This window comes from Ciconia boyciana, chromosome 2, assembly GCF_034638445.1.
Source record: "Ciconia boyciana chromosome 2, ASM3463844v1, whole genome shotgun sequence".
In the NCBI taxonomy this organism is placed as follows: Eukaryota; Metazoa; Chordata; class Aves; order Ciconiiformes; family Ciconiidae; genus Ciconia; species Ciconia boyciana.
This window is the reverse complement of record NC_132935.1, coordinates 47,125,977-47,139,517: the sequence shown is the minus strand read 5'-3', so window position 1 is coordinate 47,139,517 and position 13,541 is coordinate 47,125,977. Positions and strand designations below refer to the sequence as shown.

The 13,541-nt window shown below is 42.7% G+C and overlaps 1 protein-coding gene across 1 annotated transcript in view; it reads left to right on the top strand.

Annotated features, from left to right (window-relative positions):
* MAPRE2 (microtubule associated protein RP/EB family member 2) overlaps positions 1 to 13,541 on the top strand; it is a 91,934-nt gene that overhangs the window by 12,025 nt on the left and 66,368 nt on the right. The window contains exon 2 of the mRNA XM_072852530.1: positions 4,428 to 4,489. The gene's annotated coding sequence lies outside the window, so the exon portion shown is untranslated. The remainder of the gene's footprint in view (positions 1 to 4,427; positions 4,490 to 13,541) is intronic.

Sequence of the window (13,541 nt, the reverse complement as noted above, 5' to 3'; positions counted from 1 at the left end):
ACTGGCAGAGAAGCAGAACCGAAGCAGAACCACTGGGACAAAGCCGTGTCTGAAATGGCAAAAGCAAAAGAGGTGGGAAGCTCTGTCGTGCGCTCGGTAGCAGCCTCTCGCATCTTTTGGGACCGCCTTCCTTGTGAAGCACTGCGAGTCAAACTAGGGCATTTCTCATGGGTTTGGAGTTGGAGATAGTACTAAACTCAGCTGTGTTACTTGATTTCTGTGCTTTGAGTCTGTGTCTTTGTGCCTTCCATATACTGCTGCAGAGCCTGGCCCTGAGTAGGTGCAGAGGACTTCCCCAGGAACAGTGAGACAGCATAGGGTTGGGCTGTTAGTTAACAGCAAGTTGAGAAATCTGCCCAACTGTTAAGTGTATGGGGGGGTTTGTTTTGGTTTTTGTGATTCATGCACAGCTCATAAAAACAGCAGTTCTTTCCTTTGATGCTGGAAGCCTTAATCCTTCAGTTGATCTTTTCAACAGGAAAGCATATATAAATAGTGATATACACTATTTTCTGATTTACACTCCAAGTTTGTCCATTTCTGTAATTTGTGAAGCTATTCTTCACTCAGTAAATGCCTGGATAGCAGCCATGATGGGTTTGCTTGAATTCTTTCAGTTGCTAAAAATAAGTTGGTTTTGAAGTTGTTTTCTATAACTGCCGAGGATAGTTGAAGCAATAATAGGTGACTGTCAGCCTATATTACAAATTGTTTTCATGCAACATCCCATTCCCAGCCCTTGGCTGGGGGGAGGAAAAAAGATCTGTGCAGTATGGTAGAAAGCATCCAGTCCACTGAGACACAGTAGCAGAAGACAGGGCTCTGCACCCACATGGGACATATAGCTCCCTGGAACAAAGTTTTGAAAATATGTTGTCAAATGAACTAGAAGGCATTTGATTTAAATCACCTTAATAATGTTAATTTCCTAACTTTTCCTCCTTGGTCCTTCAAACTAACAGCTATGTGTACTACTTTTCATAGTGTGACTATATGATGTGCTTCTAGAAGCTGTTGTATCTTATTTTCTGCAGATTGCCTTTGCTTTACTGTCTTTTTTCACTTAGTTGCTTGGCTTTTGGCTTACTTTCTCATTTCCCTCTTGCCCAATCCTTGTTTTGTTTGGGTTTTTTTCTTTTTTTGGTCAGTATTCATTCAGAATTAAATCGATGTTTTACAGCATTTCAAGGGATATTGTCATAGAAGCCCCTTCTGTGTCAGTTTGTGTGAATGGGTTCAACAGGTAACTAAGTTTATGGATGTAGCAATAGCTACCAGAAAACAAGTTCACAGGGAGGAGAAGTATGCACTGAGAGGGAGCAGGTGAAAGCCTCCCAAGACCAGATAAACCCTGAAGAGCAGTGGTCCACTGAACATCCCAAAATTCCATAAACTCCAAACAGCAAGAGTCTGCCAAACCCATCCAAGGTCACCACCAGCACACAGTAGGGTCAACGGCAGGTTGTGTAAGCCAACTGCACCTGAGAAAGTGGCAAGCGTAGGCTACAGGGCTGTAGCCTGGCGAAGCAAGGGACCCCTCTGAGGGACTTTTTGAACACCGAACTGGAAACCAGTGGCCCACCAGTCCAACCCCCCCGGCTGGGCTTGACCTCCTGACTGTTGCTCCAGCAGGGTGGCACAAGTTGTTGCAGGAGTGCACTGTAGGAGGCGGATAACTGAATGCACTGTGTGAATAGTCATCAGCTATTAGTAAAATCTGCCCAATTCTGTTAACGTTTTCAGGTAAACGTTGGCCTGTTTCCCCCAACACAATCCCCCCATCAGGGGAACAGATAGTATAATACAGGGAACTTGCAGCTATGTGTAACTTTAAAATATTGAACAAATCATAATTTCCTGTCTTGAAAAATGCATAATCCTTTTTTCTTACCTGTTTCACTATGTGGGATTTTGTGAGATTCCTCTTTAAATTGCTGTTAAAGAAATATATATTTTTTTTTTCCCCCTGTTTTAAGGTCTTTTCCATTTTCCAGATCCTCTAGATCTTTATCCTCTTGCTTTTTACCCCTTGACCTTTTTTCTATGTTTACCAGTGTGGAAGGAGTAAGTTCTTTACATGTCTTTGTAGGTCACTCTTTAGGAAATGGGAGCCTATTTTAAAATTAGTGTGTTGGGGAATTCTGAGGAATTGAATTGTGCTCACTGGTGTATGTAGAGCAGTGATATGATGACAGTGTCTGCAGCTGAGAGCTGTGCATGGCCTGGCATGTAGTGGGAGGAAACATGGCATCCTTTCCTCCCCCTTGTCTTCATTGCACACTTTTGTCCCTCCACCCTTCTAAAGAAGATTCCGGCTCCCCATCGTTACCTTCCTCACACCCACTAACTAGGACCTCTACTGCATTCCTTCGTCCACCTAAATTAAATTCCACCTTAATGATCCAGTGTTTCCTACCACTCCCTTGCCTGGGTGCTGCTCCGGCATCTCAAGCCAGAAGTACAGGTCGCAGTGTTGGCATGGCTTACGGAGCAGGTGGAGACCTGGCAGTGCTACTGCACACAGCAGCAAGCAAGTGCCAATTATCTCATCTGGCCATAGCCATTGCACTGCTCCCTGTAGCTCAGGTAAGTACCTGTATGCAGGCAAAAAGTCAGGAGCTGTTGCTGAGATATATGTACAGGTCAAACCAAAGAGGTACGTCATCAGTTTTCAAGTTTTAGGAACCTCTGCCATGAGGACTTCTGTTTTTTCTTTTTTAAGACTATACGAATGAAGTTCAGTGTGGTGGTGGTGTTCAAATCACTCTCAAACCGAGGTCTACTTACTGAAGACAATGGAAAAGTTATCTCTGTCTTCCATATGCCATAAATATCACTCTCTTCAGAAAGTATAGTGTAGAAAATGAGCACATTAAGTCTCGCATTTAAGGGAATCACCGTGTGTCTCCACTGCTGTTGCCTGTTAGAAGTTCTGGTCAACACGTTCTGATGCAAGATTACTTCTAGCCATAGTCTTAAGAGTGTCCCATCTCTACAAGTTATTGGAGTAGTCCTGTTAGATCCCAACTTAAGTTCAGGGGGGTCTACTTGAGCAAAAGCCAGCATACCATGATGGATTTGCTGTTCCTTTGCCAATAGGATGCCTGAGGTTTGTCAGCTGTGCTGGAATCACTTTCCACATTAAACAAATGGAGGAAAAAGAGTACATTGAAAAGCAAAGCTTAACAGGCTTGGAGAGATTCAAAGAAATGAAACAATAACATGTTTAATAGCTAATTCCCATTCTGGTTTGGCTTTAAGGTAGCTTCAGCCTTCCAGTCTGCTAGCAGCCTTCCTAAGTTCTCTGCCAGGATGAGTCACAGCTCCTGGAGCTGGGATCCAGTCCTTTAGACAAGCCATCTTTAAAGGTCTGTTTACCTTTCCCAGATGATAATGAATTGGAGTGAGACTTGCTTTATGTTTTCCTCCTCTTAAAACAGGGTTTATGATGAACATAAATTCACCTGCGAGAGCTTCTTGCACCCCTCAGTCCTGATTCAATGCGAGTCCCACTGGGATCCCATTTGGTGTAGTTTTGTGCTGTTCTGCAGAGATAGATGCCTTTGGAATACCCCTCCCTGCTGGGCTGTCTCAACTAGTTGACTAGGAATGCAAAACAAGCAATAACCAGAGCCCTGGTCTGACTGTAAACCATTATTTACCTGCTAGGAATGATACTTCCTGCTGACTGAGAAGGCGAATTAAGAAACTTAGCCACGTAACCCTACTATGTAATTCATGGCACAAATTGAAACCCATATATGGCTGCTCCTGCTTATGTTTCTGTAGCCTGTAATGTAGCATTTGAGAGAATGGATGTGAGGACAAACCTAGCAATTGTAGGCAATCACATCTAGGAACACAGAAGGGAACGGGCCTAATGTGGCTGCTCCAAGTGGGCAGCATCGTGACTTCACTGCCAAGTGAGACGCTTCAAAGGATTGCCAGTGTTTTTGTGTTGTATTGGCAAAAACATAGTTGCTGGCTATCAGTTCATGTGTTTCTCAACGGTAGATTTTTTTTTTTCCCCTCTGAAAAGCTGTTTGGGCAAGTGCAGCAAGGCCCCAGTTGCATGACACAACGGTCATAACTGATTGCCTGTGCTCCGAAGAAGCCTGGTCAGATGAAGAAACAGCAGTGTGCATGGCAATTATGAATAAACTCTGAATGTAGCACTGCATAAGGGACCTCATAGATTTGCTACTATATCAGAGAGACATCTGATTGTTGTGCAGATGTGTTAGACACTGAACCATTGTGAACACAGCTGAATTAGGGTATTGTAATGAAGGACTTCTCCTCGTGTTTCATTTTTAGCATACGGCTGTTGCATCACTGCCCAACCGATACAAAGACCATTCACTGAGTCTTCTTTTTTTTTTTCCTATTTGCTTGTTGAACTAAAGGTTTTCATGTTTTCTTTCCAGTACCAAACTGGTGCAAGGAATAGTTCAAGCCGGCAACCAGGGAAAGTGTTTGGATGCTCAAAGTAAGTATGTTTGCGTGTTTGTATGTGTTTGTTACAGTGCTAGCAACTGAGAAAGTACCCAAGAACTTGTATTTGATGTCTGTAAGGCAGTAGCTAGATAAGTTTGGTATCAATAATAAGTGATATTCCTTTGCAACATCTTTGTGTAATTAATAGATTCAAGTCATCAGGAATTATTCATTCATGAAACAGAACTGATGAAAGCTAAACTAGATGCCACAGACTTTTTGGAAATGATTTGTTTTTTTGGCTGGAATAAGAAGGAAATGCTGGCAGAAAGGAAAACTGAAGGTGGACAATGCATCTAACTTCTCTCTCCCTTTCTGTTTGGGAGCTTTGAGAAATTGTATTCTTGCTTTTGTTAAATGTTAGCTCTTCTGCACATTATTAGTGCTGCCTTCATAATGTGGAAAAAGTGCAAACTACATGAGACGCCATTGTACAGGGTTAGTAATTAATGTCAGATAGAATTTGTAAGATGCTGTCCCTTTTTTAATCCCCAACTACGGGAGCTTAAATCACATCCCACCCGAGCTGGATGTTAATTTAAACTGTCCAGCCTCCAGCTTGGCATCTCTGAAATCCGTGCAGGGAGTCACCTGCCAAGAGTGGGGAGATCCATGATACCAGGAGATAGGAGGCCCACAAGGTGGCAATGTTTAGAAAGCCTTCGGAAAGGATGCGCCTGGAACAGATCTGGGCTTCCTGCAGTTGCCATCGCTTGCTCCCCATGTATCATTGCTGCTGCATCTGTGCTATTAAACAAGAAATCTTCACTGTTGCCAAAATGGAACATAGGATACCCGGTAATAAATCTCCTATTTGAACAGATTCACTACTGACAGTGCTCACCGTACTGTGCTGAATACCGTACGTGCCTTTTCCCTTGGCAAGGAATGTGCTGCAGCATTAGTGGTTTGCAATACAGTGTGGGGCTTCTTTATTCATAGCTAGGGCTGAAAATATGCGTAGCACTGAAGTGATGCTAGGGCTGTGTAATGAAGAACTTTCATTTTAAAACATACCACCGCATTTCTACTAATGCTTGAAAAGCTGATACAGTGTACAAATGCTAACTTTGGATGTAGGAGGCATCTCAGTTTGCAGTGATACTTTGTGCTTTGTAGTTAAAAGTAAAAAGGTTTGTCTGAGCTATTCCAAAGACTTGTTTCACAGTGAAACTAGGGATTTTCTCCAAGTTATTTAATGCCCTGAAAAAAACTTAAATACGTTTGCAGAAAGATTTCTCTAGATAAGTGATAGACATGAGAAATTACTCAGGGTAAGTTCTATGGGAAATACAAGAATTGCCTGCATTCACTGGCACAGATGCAGGTAAGGAGAAGAGACTGACACTGAGAGAGGGAAGGTTAAACGAGGAGCCACAGAGTTCAGATTCATCAGGTTGTGAGAGAAGAGTTACTTTCACAGCAATTCGAAGATATGCAGGGCTCAAGTGTACCTGGGGATTCTCAGAAGAACAGTCTATAATTTAGAGCTGAAAGAGGCTTGTACGCCTCAAGGATAAAGCAATAGCTCTAGACTACAGGAGGCATCGGAGAGCAAGAACTAGGAAAATGTAAAGTCTTTCCCCTGTGGATGCAGTCCTTCCCGTGAAGGTGTTGCAGATGGAAGTGCAGCGGGGCAATGCCCTGTGCTGAGCCACAGTGGGTTTCATCTATCGCTTTCTACTCTCACACGGAGTAGGTGCCGCTGCTTAAAGTCAAGCTTTGCCACTGTGGTTATACTGGCGTTGTCACAAGTACTGTGAAACAACAGGAAATCTAATGAAAACTGTGAGCATTGAGATAGTGCGCAGCCACCAAATGGACATTTATAAAAGCAGACTGCATCTTACCTGTCTAATAGAAACTTATCTGACCCGTGCAGGTTTCCTGCAACAAGTAACCCTCTCCGTGAAGCAACAGACAGCTTTCCAGTGTCTTTCCCGCAGATTGCTGCTCTTCCAGAGCCTTGCTTCTACAAATCCCTTAGTCTCTATGGCCTACTATATGTCAAAATGAAGATCTAGCTATCAGCCTTCTAATACCAGAGATTCATTATATTGCTAGAGAATTAGCTGAGCTATTACAATTGCAAAAGCCAAATCCATGTAACATGCTATTATGTACTAGTCTTCATTCAGGAAACCTTCCGGTTGGGTTTCAGTGCCTTTGAGCTGACAAATGGGTATATTTTTTCATAGAGTTAAGTTATATGGACAACAACATGAGGGATGGATGTTGGAACATCCAAGGAATTTTACAGTTCTCACATCAGGCGCTCATGTGCGAGATGCAGATAAGGGGGCTTTTGGCAGTTACAATTCCTTGCTCGATGTATTATCACTAAAACATTTACAATATACCCTAACATTAGAAAGCAAGTCTGGTTTCTGCTGGAACATTAGCTCGGGAATTACCTGTTATATTTCAGTAATTTTGAGACAGGGGAAGAGAAAGCAAATATATTAAAAATATGTATATACACATGTATATAAAGTATGTCTGTATGATGAACTACTAATTCATGAAGAGTTCAGGGGAGATCTGAACAAAAAGCCTGTATGAGCTTTTCTTTTCCCTGCACAGAAACAAATGTTCTCTGGTCATTCATGCTGAAGGTGCATATAGTTACTTAAACCGGGCAGACTAAAGAAGGGTTTCCCCTCACTTCTTTCTCCCTACCTTCCAGCACCAGCGCTGGTGCAGAATAAAATACTACTTCTAGATAAGTGCGCTTTGTTTCCCACTCAGTTCCCCCCTGCTTGTTTCCCCAAACTGGTCCCCATAATGTCCACCAAAGAAGACCTGACTTCCCTAAGGACTGCTTTGTACCTTCAGCCAAAAGACTGAAGAAGTATGAAATGGGTGAACTTCTGGGCTGAGCATAGTGCTTCGTAAGTGTTTTCATTCTGTGGAAACACCACAAGGTCCCCCAAAATGTAGTGGAGGACATCTGTTTGGGAGTCAGTCCTGAAGAGGACACAGCTGCTTTATAGCTGGTTTTGATCCAAGATGAGAAAACTGGAGACCTAAATCCTGAACCTAAGAGAGCAAAGTTAACCGAAGTGGAATGTTTGTTTATGGCTGCACACTCACCAGCCCCGTTCCCTTCTTAACTTAGGAATTGGGTAGCTTGGATAGCCTTTTATGGTGCTGTCTGAAAATATTCTGAACTTTGGGGTGATATTTATTTTTTCAGTGCCCAATACCAAAAATTATCCCACAGGAGCTCAGCAAAGCGGCTGACTCATCAGGAACGTAACTTTGCTTTTCAAAAAGATAACGTGTGGTTTTGTTCAGAGTTAATAATGAGAGCCTTTCCAACGCAGAAGCTGTCAACAGCACTGACATACACTCACAGTTACAAAAACACATAGCCTTGTGGTTGGGGGTTTTATTAAATAGAAACCTCATTTTCTACTGTAATGAGGAAAAGACACTGTTTTCATGCCACTAGTACCTTTTGTGCTCAAAATGTTACAGAAGCCTTTTTTTCATTTTATACACAATATGACTGTTCAGGGGTTACAAAATGTTGCTACTTTGTGCCATGACTGTTGAAGCCATGACAATATACAGTAATATAAAAAAAGAATGATACCCTTATTTCTAGTCATCTTTTGTTGCCTTCTGCATTTTGCCTATGAATGATGCTTCATTTAAAAGTTGGAGAATGTTTATTAAAGGATGATTCAAGTAATGATTTGAGTTTTGCTCCAACAGCAAAAAAAATCCTTTTTTTATTTTAAGGACCTTAAAAAATATTAATCCTTGTCACATATGTCAAGTATTTGCAGTGCATCCAGATGCTATAAAAATAACTGTGTCATTTTTCAGAGCAGTTTCTAGATTTTCTAAATATAATCTTGCAAATGTGCGCAGGACCTACCCTGTGCAGTCATCCTGAGTCTGCCGTCAGGCTGGATCTGTTAGGAAAACAGAGGAACTTTTTCTAGTAGTCTGTGTCTTGCTAGTCTGTTTGCAATACTGACTGTGAGTGTGATCACTTGCTGATCACTTTAATGTCCAGAAAGTGCTAACAGCAAAGTAGTAAGTAGCTCTAGATTTCATCCGGGGAACGAAAGGCAAAGGGAGGAGAGGTGGAGAAAGGAAGGCAGAGGGAGCAGTGTAAAAGGAGGATGGGAAGAGAAGGTTGGGCTGGCACAGTGGTGACTGCACACCGCGGTGACCCCCAAGTGCTGCTGAGGAATATGACAAAGAACTGAGCTGCAACCCAAATGCTGTTGGTGTGGTGGGAGGCGTGCGGAGCTCAGAGTGCCATGGCCGTGCTCCTATCTGTACTTTCTCTTCTGTGAAGTACACATGTCCCTGTTCTGTGGTGTGGTAGGCGCTGCGTGGCTTACCTGGCCCCCTCTCCGATGCTGCTGCTGAAATCTGTACCTGCACATCAGGCACTGGGATGCTGAGCTGCAGTGCTCAGGGCCTCCAGCAGCAGGGTAAAATCCAGGGGGTGGACGGGCTCCCAGAAACCCACTGTGCCTGCTAGGATCCCAAGAGTAAAGAAAGGCTTGAAAGAGCTAATTCAAATATTGCACTTCTTTTTAAGAAGGGTTTTTTGGTTGTTGCTGGCTTTTGTGGTTTTGGTTTTTTGTTTTGTTTTTTCTTAATCCAAGTATCAGCATTTTCCAATATTTCTCTGCAATCACTGGGGCTGGAAAGTTTGGTTTTCATTAGCTGACTGCTGAGATTCTTATATAATTAAGTTGCTCCATGATCTGCAGCTTCCAGAAAATCACCCTATATACTGAGTCACAGTAAAGCGTGAGTCGCTGGCAGCGTGCAGCACGCTAGTGAGGTCAGGTGGAAGCAACATGCATTTAATTTTATAAGTTGTCCTTACAGTAGAAATGTTGCTTATAATAATGGCTTCTTAGAGGCTTGTTTAGCCTTAAGTAGAGTGTAGGAAGGCCACTGTTGTGTGCACTGCTGTTGCGTTACAATACAAGGTGGCAAAATTAGATGTTTTCAGTGTCTTGGGACCTAGTAATTTGTTGTCCTTGATACATTTCCTGTTGTTAACTCAGTTCTTGCACTCAAGCCCAAATGCTGTAATCATCTGTATCATCTTGCACGTTTGTTCCTACCTGAGCCTGGAGTAGGCACAGAAACAGGCATGTGGTGGGAGGCACTCACACATGGGCAAAGTCGATGGCAGCTGGCTCGAGCCCTAAAAGCCTCAGCTGGAGATCTGCCACCAAAGTGTGCACAGCTGCAGCCCCTGTTAAAAATCCTCTCTGAGTGGTTAGATAGGCCAGGTACATGTCATGGTTACCATTCAGCCTGGGGAGTGCCAGTGTTGCTTCTCTATGAGTACCTGGTCCTCACAGAAGGAAGCTGGCAGTGCCCCCACATTAAGGTTTATGCAGTGGCTTCCATTAGAGCTTCATCCTCTTATGCAAGGCCTGGATTTGGCTCACCACTAACGACGTTAGCGGGCTGCATGGGATAAACACCTTCTGAACAGCACTATAGGAAACACCCTCACATTATATTGTATGTTTTAAAAAGAATAACTGGTCCTCGTCTTGTGTCTGTATAAAAGAACAATATTGACCGCACTCAAGTATTTTCAGACTTGGTCTGATTTCATAGCTAGGATCTTTTTGTCTAATATAAGAGGCTTCATGTAATCACTCTTTTAAATCTACAGCTTATGTTTGACAAGTGGGTCATTGGTTAATGGAAGGAAGTAAATCCAGCTGTTTATCTTTTCAGTAAGATCATGCACTTTCTGTATGGTCTTGTCTGCTCAGAATGGAGATGTGTACATTTTTAATGGCACTCCCTCTATTTTAGAGTAGGGGCGTGAGCTTTATATTACACTTCATCTGTGTCCTACATTTAAATAAAATAAAGTCACAGTAGTACTTCAGCTGGTATCACATTTGTTCCACGAATTTATGGCAGCAGTTGTGGTACTATTAATTTAATTACTAGGTGTGATTTTAAAAAGTCATTAATATGACTTCATAAGGAAAATTTACTGTTGTACATTGCTTGCAAGTTTTCTTGCTTCTTCATCTGTCCTCCCCAAGCCCCAGTAGCTGTGTGTGCTGCTGTTAGCAGATGTACCTTCCACTAAAGCAGGCCAGGAGTAGCTTTCTCCCAACTAGCTTTGCCTCTTAACAACCAGGCAAGGACTTTTTTTGGCTAATTTGAAATTTCAGGATTTCAGAAAGTGCTTGGTAAGCTTTCTGTAGGGTGCTAGTATCGAAATAAAGCACTTGCAGCACTAGGTTAATAAAGGGCTCAAAGCGTTCATAGAAACTTGGTCTAACAGGTCAAGGTCCAAAAGCCCTCTTAGGGAATACCTATCAGTGAGATAAGTTTCCTGACGCAGTTTGCAAATCTTTTTTCATTATTTTTTAATTCAGAGTACTAACATAAGTGTAACATCGTTAAAGCTGTCTGTGAAAATTATTTTTCCTCCTCATTTTGAAGGCTATTTTATTAATGAAGACTTTGGATAAACAGTAAGATGATAATGAACATTGACTTGCCATTGGAAAAAGTCAGTTTTCTATCAATAAATTAGGAAACTAAAACTTTGAGTAGTAATAGTATTGTGTAAAGTAGCCATGAAATTGTACTTGGAAGAACAGTTTCTTGCTCCCAAATGCTCTAGCATTTGCAAATAGTAACTATTACTTACAAGCCTGTGACAGATCTAAATACTTAACAGCAAGTTAAAAAGCATGTGTGTAAGGAATTATCAGAAAGTAAAGAACAGAGTGCCTCAGATGCTTGCATTTGGCCTGTAATGAGCATGCAATAAGTAAGAGCAAGTCTGTTTGAATGGTAAGACAAATTTCTGTTAAAACTGCGTATAATAAAGGTATTTGTTCTAGCCCAAAGAGGAAGCACTCCTTGACTTCTCTGTGAACTACCGGTCGCAAGCAAATCCTTGTAACCTAGTTTTCCAGAGGTGCCGAGGTGCCTCAGGGGTTTCAGCTCTGCGGTCTGTTAGTGACAACGACAAGATGTGCGGGTTCCGGCTGGTACCCGGCCCTCGGGTGCGGGTGTCACTGCGTGGGCTGGCTGCGTGGCAGTGTGCATGCACCTTAGCAGGCGAGTACTGTCGCACATTCCTGTCGGCCTGCGTGAAATGAGGCGTAATTAGCTAGTGACAGTCTGCTAGCCGGACAATAGGTATGCCAGGAACTTGTCTGAGGGAAGGAAACCAATTTGAGCCGGGTTCTCTGCAGGTGGCTGATGAAGGAAAGTGGAAATGGCCCGAGGCTACAAAGGGTTATGCCTGACAAAGGAAGGGTGGCAAAGAACGGGAGAAAGAACAATGGGGAAACCTCAGGTGCGGAAGAAATCCTGCGATGAAAGGGAGGAGCTCATCTAGTTGTAGCAGTGGGGAAAAGGGGTAGGATTTGTGTAGCTGCAGAGCTGGAAGTACCGCGCGGATCGGGAAGCAAGCCGTGGAGGAGAGGATGGGGCCCCGCCATCGTGGTGCTGAGGGCGAAGCAGAGGAAGCTTGCACAGGCTTGTGACAGTAAGTGCTTTGAGGAAGCTGGTCATGACAGCGGGGCCTGTTTCTGTACTGGCAAAATGCAGAAAGCTCACGGAAATTAGTTTTTGTAAAATGCTGTGAATGTCCAAGATAGCAAGCAGCTTCCAAGAGAAGGGGCAGGCGGCATACAGACCTGGCATACAAGCAAAAAAGCACACCACGCTCTGTTTAACTGCTTGGCATTTGCGACTTTGATGGGCGCGTGAGGCACACTTGCTTTGTAAGAGAATGATTTGTAGTATGCTGTAAGGCCATGAGGAAACTATTTGTGGAGTATTTTGCAGCAAGGCACCGGCTTCTCGGGCCAGGGTTTGCAATCGCGGAAACACTCACACACCACTGAATGACTTGGCAGTGCGATTTTGATCCCGGTCAGGCGTGAATATGCTCTGTATTTCTTTCACATTAGCTAGAGTATGTACTAATGTTTATGTTGGCTTTTTGCTGGGTGTGGGAGGACAGACATTTAATTAACAGTTTCCCGGGACAAAGTAACCCCTTCAAATCTTGGTTTGTAATGATCCAGCCCTTTCTGTCAGCTGGTTGAAGCATTTTTGATTCAGTAATAGGTACCCAGAAACTCAATTGACCACCTTCTGGAACCATTACTTTCTTGTGCCAGCCTTCTCCCTTCTTCTTTAGCGGTGGTGAGTGTCTTGGACAGTTTGGTAAATGTTGACAAATGTAATGTTCCTTGTGATGGGTTATAAACCCTGTGCAAGCTTCACGTGCTCAGGATCTACAGTGGTGATATTGGACAAGGTGCAACACTGAATGGTGAACAGATGTTAGCCAATAATCATTCCAAAGCGTTTAAACTGCTCCTTATGTTATATGCAGGTATTGGATAGTCATGTGGGGCATTAAATTACTTGGATAACGTGCAAATCAAATGGCTTCACAACTCTTGTTGTACAATACTAACAGAATCATTGATCCCAAGAGCCGTTTTTAACTAGTCTTGAATTCTTAGTATATAATATCAATGCCAAGTCAAGTTTTCAGCAGAGTAATGTAACAAGTAATGTTGAAAGTCATCACCTGCCAATAAGGTATCACTTTTGTGTGGGATACAACCATATCGGATTTTCATGCTAGTAACCTTGTCAAGTGGTGTTGCAAAGCTTCTCATTTGTCCCCATGCCCCAGTGTTGCTTTTATGAAGTATATCATCAGACTGAAATGCCTTCAAAGTATATTGCTGATATTTTCAGTGTAAAATGTAAGAAGGAACATCAGAGAGGTAGATTATCCACTCCTGCCTGTTTTTTTGCTTGTCTGCATTTTTCCAGATACCTTTCTTTAGCCCTAAGAAAGGCAAAGATTCCTCAACAGCTGAAAATGTATAGAGAAATACTTGATTTTTCTTCAGCTCTCTCACATTTCCAAACTCTTCCAGGCTTTTAGCATTTATAACTTGTTTTAATGGTTTTGTTTAGGGTATGGATCTCTGAAGCTCTGACTTTTTCCAGTGGTAACAGTCATAAGCTGTACTGTATGGAAACTT